Consider the following 18,623-nt stretch of genomic DNA (forward strand, 5'->3'; position numbering starts at 1 on the left):
TCACACATGATTTCATCTCTGCACTAGAAGGTGTACTCAAGATGGCAAAATCTGAATACGGTCTGTAGTTTAGGTAATAGTATTGTACCAATGTTAATTCTGAGTTTTGATCAATATATCAAGAGAATGGAGAACTGGATGAAGGGCATATGGAACTTTGTCCCATCTTTGCAACTTCACTATAAATCTAAATTATCTCCCCCTAAAATATAGTCAAGATGACTAATCCAATTTATATATTTTTTGAATAGTAAGTTAATTGTCTCCTGTGTTCCCAAAAAACCACTATTGTTCCATTGAATACAACGCATATTCTCTTTATAGGTTTGATTCACCCACCCAGGTGCCAGCAGCTCTTTTAAGTCAGAGGCTTTTTTTCTTTTAATTCATCTTATATTATATTCCTGTAACTAGCACAGTGCTCAATAATATTTGCTGAATAGAAGAATGAATAAAGAAATAAAGTCAATCTGTGATTCAAATACTCCATTATCAAGTGAGCCCCTAGTTTCTCCCTAATGCATAAGATTTATGTGAAAATACATTGGCTTTATCAGGGTTCTCACTACCTTCTCACTCATCTGATATCAACCTAGTTAACCTTGGTCTGTTCTTAGCCAAAAACATTAGAATATTCTCTATTGAAAAGACCTTCCTCTGAAATTCAACTAGTGTCCAGACCCGGGCTCATTTGAATAGAGAACTGGCTTGATTCTCTCAGATGTTTCTCAACTTCCATTCTTTTATCAAATATTATTGTGTGTCAGTTAAATGGGTACCACTGTTTTAAGTACTCAAGATACAGAGATGAATAAGAAAAACAAGATCCCTACTGTCCTGGAGTTTCCATCGTCGGGTGGCGGCAGGAGTAGAAGCAGGATCTGTTAACCGACTAGACTACGATACGATTTGTGAAATAAATTCTTTATCTTCACAGTCAGAGCACCAAAAATTGCTGAGGTAGCTATATCCTTTTTCCTTAGTCATGCAACCTAGGCTTCTTTTCTATTTAAATTGAGACTTTGAGAATTGACCACTAAATCTTTATACAACCAACTGATATTAATCAGTTAAACCTTGCTCAATTGGTAAAATGGCGTTTTGAAAGCTCTGATTCATGGTAACAAATTATTTTTCTTATTAAAAACAACTGTTAGGTTTTCTCTGAATAAATTATATTCTCAATACTTCACTACACTATGTTACACTTTTACTGCTTAAGAGCTAAATAGAAGTAATGAACTGGTTAAAAGCCTGAGTCAGACAGATCTAAATTCAAATCCTACTCTGTCATATATACTAGTTACGCAACCTTGCGCCAATTATCAAAATTCTCTAGGCCTCAATTTCCTAAAAGGTAAAATGAGATTAAAATAGAACCAACCTCACAGAGCTGTTGAAAAGATTAAACAAGAGAATGTAATTAAAGCAGTTGGCAGTCACTGTGTGTCTGTGTGTTGTTAAGCAAGCACTTCACAGATGTTGGTAGCTATTCTTATGATATTGTCATTTAAGTCCTTGGTAAATTCTAGCAGTTTATAAAGCTTTCTAAACTAACATAAAGTTTTTAAAGTGACTGCTCACTTTAAAGCACATTCATCCCTGTGGCAGGCAGCATAACGACTCTTAAGGATGCCAAACTCGAATGCCTAGTACCTGTGACTAGGCCGCCTCACATGGCAAGAGAAACTCTGCAGGTGGGATTAAGGTAAGGAAATGGGGAGATTATGCTGTGTCTCCCCAGTATTACCCGGTCTAATCATGCGAATTCTTAGAAGCAGGTCATCTTTCCTTGGCGTAGTCAGACAAAGAATGGTCAGAGATGCAGCGTTGCTGGCTTTGAAGTCAGAGGAAGCGGGCCCTGCGCCAAGGAATGTGGGCAGCCTCTAGAAGCTGGAAAAGGCAAGGAAATGGATTCCCTGCTAGAGCCTGGAGAAGGGAATGCAGCCCGGCCAACACTATGATGTCAGCCCCGTGAGCCTTGTCTCAGGAGGCTAACCTATAGACCTCTAAGATAACAAATGCGTGTTATGGTAAGTAGTTACAGCAGCAATAGAAAACTAATACAATTCCCAAAGAGAAATGAATCGATTTTCCAATATCAAGAACTATGGAACACTATCTCATGAAATGGTATATAGGACCTTAGTGTATAAAAGTAGATAAACCAAAGCGAGTAGAACCACTAGCTATGCATCACTTCACCCTTCATATCCTATTCAGGGTCCAGGAGAAAGCCCCACACCAAAGGAATCACAGACCCCAAGGAAGAGGTTAGAAAGCATTAGGAGTTCAGTTCAACCTCAGAGACGGACCCCAACCAGCTATAGCCCAGACAACCATTCTCTCTCTGGCCTCAGTTTCCTGTTCATTAAATGAAGAGGTCCGGTCATCTTTCAGTGCTGTTAAGCTCCAAAGTGAATCGGTGAGATCTTTTTTTTCTCCTTTTTGTACCCTGTGTTTCAGGAATTTATGAGCAGAGAGTCACTGACCTAATTTTTATATTTAAACATGATTTATAAATACTAGGATCCCAATGGCAATAGTATACAGAAAAAGAGAAAACTTTTACAAAATTTTCCAAGGCTTTCAAGAACCCAAACCTAAATATTGGTAGAAATGTGCTTGAATTTGACATTAAGGTAACAAAATAAATTATTTTTATACTGACTTTACTATTTAAGTAGCAGTTATTTTTTCTGGATTTTTGGAAAATATAATCATTTAGGAAATTTAATAAACAAAAATTTAAACAAAATCCTCCAAAGAAGACTTTACAGATTAACAGTACATTCACTTCTGGATTGATATCTGATGAATTCCATCACTTGGAATCATACATCTTGGTTCTATGACCTAATTTCTGTTTCTAAAGTAAGCTATTTCTTGCATAACTTTGGTATACCTCAAATATCTTACAGAACACAAGGGAAAATGGTGGAATGGGACCAAAAGTGTGCAGTGAATCTGTTAAACAACGATGCATTGTAAAAGGGGAAAAATCATCCTGAAATAAGTTAAAAGCTATAGAAATACGACATTTAAGAAGCTGGCCCAGATCAAGCTTATAGACATGTCATGATGGCCATTTCTAAACAACTGTAGTGCCAGCACTTTCTGAAAGAAATCCATCAGCAATGCATGGACCTCTTTGATTTAACCATTAGAAAGGACCTGCGAGAATTCAAACTTTACAAATTTTACCATGACGGTGAGCAAAAAAAAAAGAGGAAGCAAAATTTCTATAGTGGGTCTGCTACAGAATGTGTCAATGTAAAAAGTAGGTCCTACGAAGGGGCATGATATCAGCACATTAATGATCTGAAGCACTAGGGAACAAGATTTCTTCTGATTAAAGAGATAGCCTTAGTAATACATGAAGATCCCACGAAAAAAAGCTGATATCCTACAGATTTGCACTGCAAGTCGTGGCTGGTTTAATGGTTTCAAGAATGGCTACATTTTCCACTATGTTAAGCTATCTAGAGAAGCTGATAGTACAGAGAAAAAGCTGCAAAGATATTTCCCCATTTTTGTATGAAGTGCTATAAAGATGGCATGTACCAGTCTTAAAAAAAAAAAAAAAAAAAAAATCAATAAGAGAACTTAATACCGACCTCTGCTAGAAGAGAATGCCCTCAAGGACCAAGGCCAGCAAAATAGCTAGCAGTCTCAAGGTTTAAGAGTGTTTAAGATTCAACTAAGCTGTTGGGAACAAATATTGGAATTGTAACTGTGCTACAGTTTCTTATCAGGATCCTTATTATTCTGGTTGGTGCTCCAGCGACAGTTCTGCAAGTTTTGAGCTCTCTTCACCTAGTCTTCCTTTTCCCAGAAGCCCCATTATTTTTACTGTGTGATTTCGCAAAATGAGTTTTTTCATTTTTCAGGAATGAATACATGGAGTTACAGCAGAAATATTTGTAAATTTGATGGGATTTGTAAATAGTCCTGCAGACTCCTGTCCCCCAGGTCAGAGGTTCTCAAATCTTGTGGACATATAAGTCACCTGGGCAAGTTTTACCAAAATGATTATGAAATATTCACAGACCCCCATCAAAAGACTCTGATTCACCACAGTCAGAGAAAAACCTAAGGATATGCTGCTTCAAACAGCATCCCAGGGGCCGGCCCCGTGGCTGAGTGGTCAAGTTCACACGCTTGGCTTCCGCGGCCCAGGGTGTTGCCGGTTCGGATCCTGGGTGCGGACATGGCACTGCTCATCAGGCCATGCTGAGGTGGCATCCCACACAGCACAACCAGAAGCACTCACAACTAGAATGTATAACCATGTACTGGGGGGGCTTTGGGAAGAAGAAGAAAAAAATGGATTGGCGACAGCTGTCAGCTCAGGTGCCAATTTAAAAAAAATAAAATCCCAGATGACTCTGATAGAGGAGAAATATTACAGCGCTCTGGCAGGGCAATCCTCTCCAAAAGTTGCTTAGCATTTACAAAGAGTTAATGCCCAGTCCATTAAGTCTTTCCAGTAAAGGCATTTTTTTTGAATGCTTAAAGTTTATTGCCTAGGTAAATTAAAGAGAAATAAGACAATTCATCTTCTGGAGAAATCCGGAATCTTACAGAAAGAGACAAATGTAAATATGAGAACTTTACATTCTTGTGAGAAGTGCTATAATGCATGGCATCTGCTTAGTTACCTACAAGGTTCAAATTCTAACCCTTCATATCCAAAATAATAGTTAACTAGGAGTCAGTGCTGGGTTAAAAAAAATTTTTTTGAAAAAAATAAGAGGAGAAAAAATGAGAGACTCACATGGATTTATGTGTTATGAGAAGTAGACTCTTCTCTATGTAAGGGCAGAATAATTTCATAATATTTAAACAACTGATTTAAAGTATATACATTTATTTTGGAGAGTTCATATGGAGGTTACTTAAAAATACTTTTTCCCTAATCCTTTAAGCTGTGTAAGAAACAAACACCTCTAAATTTGTGCTTTCTCTAAGATGAGTATACACCTGTCCTCAGATGTGAATGACTAGATCTAGAAATGAAAGTTAAGAACTATGAAAGGTGTAAGAACTTCCCATTCTCAGACTTGTTTTAACTTCCTTAGAATATTCAAGCCCTACCTTAGTGTCACCATTCAATCTTTACAAGAACCCTACCTCTAAATCTCCTCATTCTATACTTCTCTCCTAGGCGACCATGAGCGTTAATATCTTTGTGGATATTAGTATCTCCAACCTAGATCTCTCCTCTGAGATTTAGAACTTGGCTGGTGTTGCTTATCTCAAAAAAAAAGCACAAACATCGACTCAGTTGAGCAAATCTAAAATTCTATGTGCTCCATCTACTCATGCCCTATATCCAGTTCACTACAAAAATTCGGTCTATTTTTCTACCACCCCACCCCTTGGTCCCATCCCCAGGCCTTCCTGGAAGGGATATTCTGAAGTAGACATCAGGCAATAAGCAGAGTCAATGAGCTGCAAACTAGTCAATTATGATGCAATCACAAAGTTAGGAAAGACGGGAAGAAGTAGTAATCCAACCACAAGGGCAATTAAACACCAACTGAGCTAAAACCTGCATCCTAGGAAAGGGGAACTAACCAGAAGAGACCTGTCCTCATGAAGTATGGCAATGCCAGAGAGGGGGAGCCAACCAGTATGGACATGAAGACAACGGTCAATTGTGAAACCTGAGGAAAGATGAGAAGCAGGAGTTGGAATGAGTATTCCTGGGTAGGGAGCACGGAAAAGTTTTTATAATCTGCTATGTAGCTTTATTCTACATTCAGCTTTCGATTTGTAGGTTCACTTCTGTTCCCGAGCCACCTAGTTTTTCCTAATAGCAAAGAACTCCATGCTTTAAGGTTGAAGCACAATTGGTTCTCTCACAACTTGGCATCCTGAACAGAATTCAAGGGTCGGCCATTCTGTGTATAGGAGAGGTGGGTGGCAGACTGCAGCACAAACTATCTAAAATAAAGAATGCTTGGTGATCTGATCAACTACTGAATTTGAGATTTCTTAGAACTATATGTGAGTAAATTTATCAAAGGCCTTTTAAAGGCCTGATGAAAACCCTATGAGAACCCAGATTCCTAGTAAAAAGACAGAACTGGCTGGAAACATAAGCAATAAGTTAAGGAGAATTAGAATAAGGGCTGCTAAAGCAAATAGCAAGGATATATATTTTATTGCAGACTATTGAGACGATAACTCTTCAAGGGCTAGTATAGAGCAGAGGTAGGGAAAAGATGGCCCTCAGGCCAAATCCTGCCCACCAGTTGTTTCTGTAAATAAATTTTTATTGAAACACAGTCATATCCATTTGCTTATAAATCGTCTATGACTGCTTTCATGCTAAACTGCAGAGTTGGCTCTTACGGAAATGTTTGTGGACTCCTGTTACACAGCATCAATAAGTCATCACAGAGGATCTACAGAATTTCATCTGGCAATTAGAATTGGCTGGTTTCATAAAGACAGATTGCAGAATGGAAATAATTCATGTGGGATCTACATTTTGAGGTCCAAGAATGAACTGAGTATACAGAGTGGAATGTCCAAATTATCATCTGTGATTGCGAGAAGAACTAGCTTCCCATCCAGATGAGCAGAGGGGGATAGGATATGCTTATGGTAAATGTCAGCATGACCTGATGCAGGCAAAAACTGCTTACAAGAGGTGGTGGGATATATAGATTTGAAAAGGATGGTGGGGAAATCAATCTCAAAGTAAGAAAATAAATATGTTTGGGATTTGTGAATTAACACTTTATTTAATATATGTTTATTTGGGGTATATAATTTTACTTGATGATGATTTCCTACCTAGTAAAAGAGGAGGACTGATTCACTCAAACCCTGACTGATGGAAAACTTGTGGCTGAGGATAGCTATCAGAGAGAGGAAATGAAGCCAAATCAGAATGTAAAACTAGAGACACAATCATGAAATGTCTCACTCATTTGGAATCTGAACAACTGAATCTACCCAACAGAGGAAATTTCTGATATTACTGGATTAGTAATTTATGAAATCTTCTATCCTGTTTAAATTTGAGAGGTTATGGCATTATACCCCTAATGACACTCAATGATTTTCAACTATAGTCAAGGTGACTGGGCAAGATGTAAATGGAAGTTGGAACAATACATCATAGTTAGGTAGGAACTATTACAAGACTGTAACCATCACAATGGATTATTATTTTAGGAAGAATAAATCTTTGGCTTAATGAATCAAATCTGGACAGAAGCAATATTAGGAGACTCTGTAAATGATATCTTAGAGACTTAATTCTGTACCTTGTTTATGCTGTACAGATGACTTTTTGTCCAGTTTGTTCTGGGGAGGGCTCTGAGATCATTTACATTGCTTACAAAATTATGCTGAGTTTTTGTAATGGCAATTTGAGGAAAAAGGTAAATGACTTTGAAACCAAAAATTGAGAAGTTGAGGAAAATAGATTTTAGAAAGACTTGGGAAGTGTGACATGTTGTAAGTACATCTAAAATGTGTTGCAATTTTTTCTTTGAAAACGGGAAATGAGAATTACAGAAGTGGGTTGGGATAAAATACTTTGGTTAAGAAGTCAGAAGAGAGACAAATTTTAAAAGGCAGGCAACATAGGAATATATAAAAGATGATAAAAATGAACAGAAAAGAAATAGGGCTGGTAGTGAACTGCTTATAAAAATTACAGGGTTTTTTTTGACTGGCCCGGAGGTATAGGGGTTAAGTTCACGTGCTCTACTTTAGTGGCCCAGGGTTTGCGGGCCTGGATTCCAGGCACAGATCTACACACCGCTCATCAAGCCATGCTGTGGCAGTGTCCCACATACAAAATAGAGGAAGACAGGCACAGATGTTAGCTCAATGACAATCTTCCACAAGGAATAAGAGGAAGATTGGCAACAGATGTTAGATCAGGGCCAATCTTCCTCACCAAAAAAAAAATATATATATCGATCAATCAATAAAATTACAGGAGTTTTGGAATCAGATAGCTCAGAGACTGAATTCCAGCTCAGTATCTATTTTTATGGCCATGTGCATATACGTAATTAAAAAAATAGACATATATGGTTATCACATATATGTAATTATTTACTAACTGTGAGTTGTATTATCATGTAATTTATTTCTACCTATTCCTTTTGAGTAAAACTCTATTGGCTTGCATGAAGGCAAAGGAATCTCAGACTAGTACATGAAGGCTGAACTGAGAATGTGGGGAGACACTGAGGTAGTACCCAAGTGGGAAGAAGCCAAGTCAAAGGCTTAAAGATAGACCCTGAAAGTCAACAGCTCCTCACCTGTCCATAAAATCACAATAGCACTGACGACTTGGCTACAGGGCCAGACCTTAAGTGAGGGAGTGGTGCTGAAAATCTCCTTGTATGCACATTATTTATAACACAGCAAAATGAAAGTACAGGCATCTCAAACTGCAAAGGAACCACGATCTTAAAACAGTTCTAGTGAGTAAGGGATGCTAAATAGAAAGCAATAGAGCCCAGAATCCATCATTACTAGTTTCTTATGTAGATGTCATTGTTGTATCTTTAATTAGGAGCACTGTCTTTACTATTTTATTTTATTGTCTATAAAAATATTTATATATATTGGGGCTGGCCTGGTGGCGCAGCGGTTAAGTGCGCACGTTCCACTTTGGTGGCCTGGGGTTCGCTGGTTTGGATCCCAGGTGCAGACATGACACCACTTGGCAAGCCATGCTGTGGTAGGTGTCCCACATATAAAGTAGAGGAAGATGGGCATGGATGTTAGCTCAGGGCCAGTCTTCTTCAGCAAAAAGAGGATTGGCAGGAGTTAGCTCAGGGCTAATCTTCCCCCCAGAAAAAAATTTATATATAAAGGCTACGTCAAATTCACTTCTACCTTCAATCCTCTTGACCCAACTTTCCCACCACAGGTTTTTCCAGGACCTAACCAGGCATAGCTCACATGTACATCCATATACACACCACACATACATTCACTTATAAGGTATACTCTTCTGTCATAGGCAATAAGCAATAATGAAAGCACTTCTTAAGGATTTCGTTCAAAGATTAACTTTCTGGGTATGATGAATTCAATGCACACTGATATCAATCACCTACACTCCTGTCCTTTACCAATACCCTATAATCATACTTCATATTACCATAATTACCTTATCATTGATTACTGAAAGATCCAAAATCATCAATAATTCACTTATGTATGTGATACTTTATCTTAAAGAAAGGGTTTTCTCAAAACAAGAGTTGATATCCAGGGCTTCCTAATTCTTAAGTTAACTGGGAAACTTAATTAGCCATGTCATACTTGAAAATATTCTGGTTGAAATTTATTCATCTTAAAAAGCTTAATAACAGAATGGAGAAAAATACTTACCTAGAAATGACCATTTAAGTTTTATCTTCTTTTTAAAGATTGGCACCTGAGCTAAGATCTGTGGTCAATCTTTTTTTTTCCTCTTCTTCCTTCCGCAAAGCCCCCCAATACATGGTTGTGTACTCTTGTTGTAGGTCCTTCCAGCTGTGCTATGTGGGATGCCACCTCAGCGTGGCCTTACGAGCAGTGCCATGTTCCCGCCCAGCATCTGAAACAGCAGAACCCTGGGCCGCCGAAGTTGGAGCTCGCAAACCTAACCACTGAGCCATGAGACCAGCTCCTAAGTTTTTTCTGATGAGCTGAATGAAGTTCAAGTAGAAGGTAACACATAAAATTTACAGGCAAGGCCTACTCTTCTTGGAGTTTATGAATATAACTAAGAGTTTTGTTAAAAAGTACCCTGCACATCACTAGGATAGGAACTCCTCAAGGGAAAGAGTCATGTTGATTCTATTCCTTGTTTATTTGCAGCACCCAGCACAATGCAAGAACACATTAGGTTCTTAATAATTATTTGTTGAATACATGAAGGCACAAACTTCCTGTAATAAATCAGTAATTCAACACAAGCTTGTCTTCCTGATAAATTACAAAAGAAAGTCATAAGAAAATGAACCCAAAAACTAGAGTTAAGCAGAAAAGGAAGGGTAGGGGCTTCAACTGCAATAATAACAGTTTTCACATAATTTTTCTGACAAATATCAAACATGATGAGTCTCCTGTAAAATGTTTTCTTTCTTAAAGGAGAAAATAGAAAGTAAAACAAATAATAAAACTGCAGTTTTCTACGGAAGCAACCTCGACCTAGATACACTTACTAGTCCTTTAACCACAGTATGGCTAAAGGAATGAGCCATGAAAAACACACGCATGCACACACGAGCACACATACAGGCACACACGCATCTAAAGCACTTCTTAATCTTCAGATACAATTTTATTACTTTCATAGGGTACTGTGAAAGGCTTGGCCTTTTTTTCTTTGTCAAGGACTTTTATCTCTGCTTCTATGTCACATGGCTCTTGGATGGATTACTCATGTCCATATGTCTTTTGATTTTTTTTTTAGTTCCCTGTACTAACGAGACACCACCTGCATGGGACAATTTGTTTGGACCCATTTGCTGAAACTATTTAATCATAGCTGTATCTCAGATATAGATATTATTTGCAAAGACCTCTTTTGACTTATTCAAACATGGAAATATATGCACTGAACAGGGTTCTCCACAGCACGACCCTCAAACTCTGGTGAGCGTCAGTATCACCCGAAGGGCTTGCTGAAACACAGATTGCTGGGCTTCATCCCAGAGTTTCCGATTCAGCAGGTCTGGGGTCAGGCCAGAGCATCTGCATTACCAGTAAGTTTCCAGGTGATGCTGATGTTACTGGTCCAGAGACCACACTGGGTCTTACACATCCAGGGGAATAAGAATAAAACAGATAATAAAGAACAGATGGCAACCTGTGAAAACTAACTGATATTTACTTCTCTTTCTTTTTTTCTTTTCCCCCGTGTCCCGGTGCTTGAGGATAGAACTGGCAGACAGCACACCGCCAGCACCGAAGACAAGACACCGTGGCAGGGAGCCGGAGCACTTTCCCTCTGCCTCTGTACATTACAGGGACCAGCCCTCATGCCCAATCTCCACCAAGAAAAGGAGGGTTGATATGTAAAATATATTAAGATTACTAACAGAATAATGGCAGCTAATCTTAATTTCCTAAAACTATGGTACAGAAGATTGAGGATGATGCCTAAGGACTTTGAAGGCTATTCCTTTGACCAAAACCAGACAAAAACAGCTAAACCAAAAATTCTCTTTGCAATATATTTCCTTACCAGGAGAACTCCTGTGTCTTGCAGAATGAGAGCGGCTTTTCAGAGGACCTTTATGTGAATCTTACTTTGAGTACATTACTGGAATATGAACAATACGTTATAAATGGCAACAGAGTGGACTGGACTGCATGAACAACCGTCAAGGCTAACTTCTAGGGAAGAGGCCGTGGGTTCCACAAAGTACCCATTACTTAGACGCTTTCATTCTTTCAACATTTACGGGGAGCCTCTGCATGCTGATACTGTGTTAGGAGACCGAATGAGCTCCTTATCAGGAGAGGGATGCAGGAATAGATTTTTAAAAACTTATAATAAGCAAAAAGCATCACAATAGCAGTACAGGAGACGGTACCATGGAAGCATACCGGGAGATGTAACTGATTGTGCAAGAGTCTAGAAAGGCTCTCTTGAGGTGGGACTTAAGTTGAATTTTAAGGAAAAGTAAGGACTGGATAGGTGGAGCATGGAGAAGACCATGCCAGGCAGAGGCAACCACATGATCACAGACACAAAACAAAGAACCCACGCTGCTGTCAGGGGGACAGTGAGCTCCACGAGGCTAAAGCACCAGCGTGTGGCTGGAGGGAAAGAGCGGCAGAAAAAAAGGCTGAAAGTGCCTAGGGGCCAAATTATGATTTGAGGGGCCTTGCAGTGCTAACCTTAGAAATGTGAAACTCAATCTGTAGGTAAAGGGACTTAAGAATGCCTTTGAAGCAAAGGGCTGTCATGGTCCAGTTCAAATTTTAGACAGCAACTCTCTCAGCAGCATAGAGAATGACCTAGAAGTGGAGATGGAGCAAAAGGAAATGCTGGAGGAAATTGGCAAATTTTTAATGAGTCAAGCAAGAGCTAAGGCAGAGGTTGTGAGGGTGAAGAGCAGAGGTCTTCCCTGAGAGGCATTTCCGAGGTATGGAGAGGACATGGTCATCAGTTAGGCATTGGGAGTGCCGCAGAAAGCAGAGTGGAGCTCACTTCTCCTAACAACTTAAACTTTATTCCTTTAGTTAATTCAACTTGATGATCCATTGTTACATTGGATATACAGCGAGCCCTAATTATACATAAGGCACAGTTCTGAATAGGCATAGCTGTGTAAGACAATCTCTACCACCAGGATGCTCACAGTCCAATTTTACTTTAACCTGTAGCTTGCCCAGAGAGAAACTTATTCTCAGAAAAAATTCTCAAGAAGACTGCAAGCTGCCCCAACAGGGCATTCTGCAGAGATGATTCCCAAATTCAACAACGTATGTACTCCCTTGATTTTGCGTTTGGGCAGGGGTAAAGAGAAACTGAAGGAGGGCACGATGGGAAAGATATAGATGGCACAGTCATGGGGCATTTGCAGGCCTCCCAAAAATGCAACAACTACATAACGTCAAAGAAAGATACAACCTATCCTCCAGTAACAAGGTAAAGAATGGTTTTTAACCACTACACAGATTAAGAATAGCTTCCTCCTACACATATATGAAGTTCATATCTAGACTGGGCTTCAACCAACGTTGTCAGGGACCGGAGGTTAAAAAAAGAAGGTAAGTAACCCTACAGAACTCTTCAGCACTGGATTAAGATAAAATAAGCAGATGATATAAAGAAAAACCTGTCTTAAATGGCACTACCAATTACTCTTCGTTTTTGACCCCGACTTACAAAGTTCCAAACAGCCATTCCAATCATCAGAAGCATCTCTTATCAAACGTCTCATGGTACTCTAACTTCTATGATTCAGGACTTGGACATATCTCGAAAGCATATTTCTTTCATCCATCACTTGGTAATATTTGAGATTTTCAAAATAAGCAAAATGATTTAAAATTCCTTCATCTCAAATTTAACTTAGGAATTGTGGATGTACCAATGCAAAGTCCACATTCTACAGCATAGAGCGTAAAAAGTTCAAAGAGGTTCCCTGAGTTAGCATTCTCTTGAAGCCAAAAGTGCTAACAGCTCGCTAGGAGGAAACTTTACTATCAAAACAAGCACTTGGAGATTTACGGTGTATCTTAAACACGTAGGAGCAACAGTCAAGAGAGAACAGGCTGTATTACAAATAAGTGATTCCCAAGCAGTTAGTGACCAATTCCTTCCCCTTCGTATCCGAAAACACATTAGTTTTTGCTTTAATAATGCTTAGGGCATTAAGAATAACGGAAACACCTGCAGTTGATTTTAACACTGCTTTGCTAGCCCCGGGTACAGTCCAGATCTTGTGAGGCTAAATCTCACCCTTGACCTGCCAAATATGATAACCAGAGTCTAGTCACTTCCCCGTGTCCTGCAGCTGCTTCCCTTCCCCCACTCTCGCTCCATCAACGGCACATCTTCTCTGCCCAGAGCTCCAACACCAGCAGAGCACAGGTTGCCAATTCAAGGGGAATAACAATTGCTTCAACTGACACTTAAAAGCAAGAATGGTTGTGTTTACCTCTGCTAACTATTAGTTTATGCAATACACATGCCCCAAGAACTATATAGAGCTCTTTCATTGGTGATGGCCTGAAGCGGCCACTGCTGGAGCGAACTAGCAACTTCAGAGTGCTAAAGCAATGTAACACATCAGTTTATTTAAAAAGAAGCAAGAGATACTTGGAGTTTTTTGGGGTTTTTTTAAAAAGATTTTAGTTTTCCTTTTTCTCCCCAAAGTCCTCCAGTACATAGTTGTATATTTTTAGTTGTGAGTACTTCTAGTTGTGGCATGTGGGATGCCACCTCAGCATGGCCTGATGAGCAGCACCATGTCCGCACCCAGGATCTGAACCAGCAAAAGCCCGGGCCACCAAAGCGGAATGCACGAACTTAACCACTCGGCCACGGAGCTCAGAGTTTTTAAGTCCCAGGCAAGGCAGAAAGTGAAGCTCCAGGCACACCTATGTAGACCTCCAGTGGATCGGGTGATGGGCTGCCAGGCTGCCCCAGCTGTGGGACCTTGATCAAGTCCCCTAACCTGTCATCGTTTTTCTCTTGAAGACTAAGCATTGGACTATATAAGAGATTTTTTAAAAATCGGATTCCTGACACGTGGGCGAAGTCTCGCCCCTTCTCTTACAAACTTGACAGTAGCCATCAATTACATTCAGTGAGATTTACACCTTATCAGATTATACGGTAAGCCACATTACCTCCTTATTTCACTGAGACTTTCGGGATTGACCCACTGACCCTTTGGTGCATAAAGTCCACCTCTACTTCCACGTGAGGCATTTCTTAGAGGTCTCCTGAACTCAGAACTGACCAGATAAAGGCTGCCTTAGATCCTAAAGGTCAACAAAACCAGTCAATTCATCCTCGAAATGTTACCTTCTGAAAAATCCCTAACTTGAGTTCTCTTCAGGGGAACAAATCTCTTCTGAAGCATTAATATTGCCTTCAAGTTTTTAGTTTCTTAGTGATTAATGACTTTCTCTTCTAGTAATGGAGGGTAAGTTTTTCACAATAACCCTCTGCTACAAACAATTAAAAATGCTGAGTTAAATATAACAAACATCACCTTAAAAGAATTTGACAAAATAGGGAACTTTCAAGACAAATTCTGAGGAAAATCTTGAATCCAGAAATATAAGTAAAATACCTGAACCATACACCCCTTTTTCTTTAAGGGCACTTGCCCGTCCTGAGGAAGGGGACAGAAGTCAACACACAGGGTCTGCCTGAAGTGAGGAATGTTACAATAGATCCTCTACATATTAAGCTGGACTCCAAAGGGCTCTATCTATACAGAACCCAAAAAAGCTACCCCCACACGTAACCAAAACAAAACCTACCCCTTCTACAACCCCAGAGAACTAAGGGACATTGTCTTGACCCTACGTGAAGCAGAAGGGGAAAGCTGAGGCTAAACAGAAGGCTCTCGAAGCCCAGAGAAGCAGAGTGATGGGCCTTGGAGCCTGAGGCCATGAAAGTGGTAGGGTCCCAGGTATCCAGCAGGAGCAAACACAAAACTTCTTGGCAGGCACGCATGCACTTTCATCCCATGCCTTGAGAAATGCCACAGATCATTTTTCCTGAGCAAGAACCAGCACAGAGTCAGAGACAACCAAGCACAGAAAGAAACAAGGCATTGAGTGAGAACCAGCATATACTGAAATCATCACACACAAATTACGAAACAAGTATGCTGACTCTGCCAAAAGAAATAAATAACAAACTCGAAAGTATCTTCAGGGACCAGGATAATATACAATGCAACAGAGAAGATTTGAAAAGGAACCAAATAAAACTGCTAGAAATGAAAAAAAAAAAAAGATAACAATTGAACTGAAAAACTTAAAGGATGGTCTCAGCATCAGACTGCACACAGCAGAAGAGACAATGAGTGAGGGTAAGATAGGTCAGAAGAAACATAGCAGCGGAGTGAGACAGATGAGGGAACTTGAAAGAGAGGCAAAAAGACATAGTGATCAGAGAAGGTCCAACCCATTTTTAATTAAAAGTTCTAGAAGGAGAGAAGAGAATGGGATGGAGGAAATCCTTGAAAAGATATGGATAAGAATTTCCCAGAATAAAGCAAATGAACAGGTTCAAGAAGCCCAATGAATCCTGAGCAGGATAAAGAAAAAGGCACCCACACCTAAATACATCATAGCGAAACTAGAAAAGGGGCAAAAAAAGACACAATCTTAAAAGCATCAAGAGAAGAAAGGCAGATTACCTTCAAAGGAATGGCAGTTAGGATGACAACTAATTTCTCAGCAGCTCCTGATGGATTAAAGTAGTGACAACTAGCTGCATCTTGGTTTTAGACCAAACTGTATATTTTATCTAATACCATAATTGCACACTGACTAAGCCTTTTCTCTGAACTCTTTCTCAAGGTAATGGGAATAAAGAGTATGTAAATTTCTGAAAATAATTCTGAAACACTTGGCAGCTTTTAGCTTTATTACCCAATAATGTGGTGAAGCTACTGTCCTAGAGATAATGGTGCTTGGCTTATAAGTTTTATCTGTGTTAAAATCTTCCCACCAATCAATTAAAACACGTTCCTGGAGCTGTGCCACAGAAAAAGAGAAGAATAAGTGGAATTGATTCTTTCCTGGTAATAAATGGACCTCTAGATGATACACTTAAATATATCTCTGGGCCACTGATAAAGCTCCTGATGCTTCCTCAATATTTTTACTTTGGATTAAGTTTTTGAGAAGTAGTTTTTCTTTCATATACTTCTTAGACCTTTAATCTGTACTTCATATCTTATCAATAAATCTTTAATTATGATTGTGAAATGCCAGAAAGTATGCTACGTTTCTATGTGTGGGACTCAGTGATTGTGAGGTTAAAAAAGCAATCAAAATGACTTATTGTACACGTTCAAAATAACCATCACAACAGCTTAATCCACTTCCCTTAAAAGCCTGCTGCTTTTCTAATAAAATACTTGCTTTATCAAAAGGAGAAGAGATAAACCTGGGAATCTTAGTAATGGAAAGTTTAAGAGGTATCCTTTCAATGAACAGCTTGATAGAAAGTCAGACTTACTACAGAGAAAAAATGTGATATCATCAATTAAATTAATATTATGCTCTTACTGTTAAGATGATCAACAGGGTTAAAAAAAACTTCCTGAAACTATTAGTGCAGGAGATTCTCTCTGGAAAATAAACAGAGCTCATATAAAAAAATAAAAGGAAGTATCTTATATAGAAAGTTAACCAAAACTAAATCTAAAAAACCTAAACCACTGAGAAAAAAATGATATGATTTTAGCATTTTTTAAGGCAAATATGTGAAGAATTTCTCAAAGGTTCTGTCCAGGCTGCATTTTTTTACTGCTTCACACACTTCTGGTCCTCAGTAGAAGCTGAACGCTAACTGTATCATATGCTCTCAAGGAACAACTAAAATAAGGGTATCTCAGAGATTATAATTCACAGCCAATACCTGGTTTCTATTGGGAATTTCATATAAAAGTCTTCTGTGCTGGCAATTTATAAATATATTTATTATCGTGTTCTACATTTTCACTAAATAATTCAAACACTAAACAAATCTTCTTAGTGTTTGCCAAGATAAATTAACCACATTACTAGTTCACTCATCAAAAATTATTCTAAGAAAGATAACTGCTTCCTACATAAAAACAATTTATTTGCCTAGACCTTAAAGGTCTATTATTTTTTCAAGTACCCTGGGCTTTCTGAAAAGCTCTTCATTACTAAAACCTCTGAATGAAAATGTACCAGGAAAGTATCATGCAAAATTTTGCAGGACAGCCTTGAAGAGACCACTATCCTAATACAATACAGACTTTGAATCATCGTTTTCTTTTACACCTGAAAATTTGACACCTCATCTAAATCAATCTTCTTAATTATTAGACAAGGAGATAAAGCCCAGACATTTTAAATGATGGCCCAAACCATGTGAACATAATGCTCCTCTCTCTCTCGAATGCCAGGCTCAACGGTGCCCTTTCCACACCACATTCCACACGTCGGTGCTTCTTCACTGTGCCTCCTGCTTCTCCCTTCCTCCCAAGAGATGACTGCTTATTATATGCTTTTCGAGGCTCAAATACACACACACACACACACACACACACACACACACACACACACATGTGCTGAAGCCAGGCTTCACCCTCCAGCCCTCCTAGCTACGGCCCAGGAGTCCTTCCTGGTTACGACCCGGAAGAGCCTTTCAATCCGTGACTGGCTGGGAATCCTCGGCAGTTGTCTGTCCTCCCAGCTCCTTGGATAGGCTCCAAATGAACTCTTCAGTCCCTTCTAGCCACTATTTAAGTCCTTCATTAATGTGGCCAGTTGAATATGAATCAGCAAACTTTATGAGCTAATGCCACCCTCGAAGGATCTGCGTTTCCCTCAAGGCAAAGTTCCTCCCTGCTACAACGTGTGGAGAGTCATGCTTCTCTGAAGCTCCCGCTTGATGATGTTCCCAGTAACCTTTAGGACACTCCATGTGAGGCCCAGACAAAAACCACAATGTGTTGACTCTTGGGACCTCCCCTTCTTTTAGAATGCTAGCCAAATCCTACAAATAAAGGTCTGGACTAAATGATAATCCTAGAAAGGAGAAAAAAATAACAGCTGGATCTCTCATTCCTCCTACTTCTTTCCACCCCTCTCCTCCAAAAAAAGCTAAGTAAATAAATATAAGTAAATCTCCTAATGCAAATTGAACTACCACTCTGGAAATTTAATAACGGACTAGGAGGCCTTTGACCCCTAGGTCTCTGGGTCAAAGATAATTCAGGTTGTTAGTGATAAAATGTCACTGTGATCAGTGACTGGTCAGTGGCTCACAGATGCAAGCGAGTGACTTGGTGGTCTCAGAGCAGCTGTCCCGGCGCAAGTGTTCGTGACTGTGTTTTTACATGTACATCATTTCTACCAAGAGTATCCAGAGAGCCACAGAGATTTCTCTTGTTGTTAAGGCCTCTTGC

At 39.3% G+C, this 18,623-nt stretch overlaps 1 protein-coding gene and 1 non-coding gene across 8 annotated transcripts in view; both read right to left on the bottom strand.

The window, feature by feature from the left end:
- Positions 1-18,623, bottom strand: part of NRG1 (neuregulin 1) — a 218,988-nt gene that overhangs the window by 185,158 nt on the left and 15,207 nt on the right. The window lies entirely within an intron of this gene.
- On the bottom strand, positions 10,892-11,043 carry LOC111770979 (small nucleolar RNA SNORA57). Its single transcript, XR_002804480.1, has one exon. It is a non-coding gene; the product is annotated as a small nucleolar RNA SNORA57 (small nucleolar RNA).

The sequence above is a fragment of the Equus caballus genome, chromosome 27 (genome assembly GCF_041296265.1).
Source record: "Equus caballus isolate H_3958 breed thoroughbred chromosome 27, TB-T2T, whole genome shotgun sequence".
Taxonomy (NCBI): Eukaryota; Metazoa; Chordata; class Mammalia; order Perissodactyla; family Equidae; genus Equus; species Equus caballus.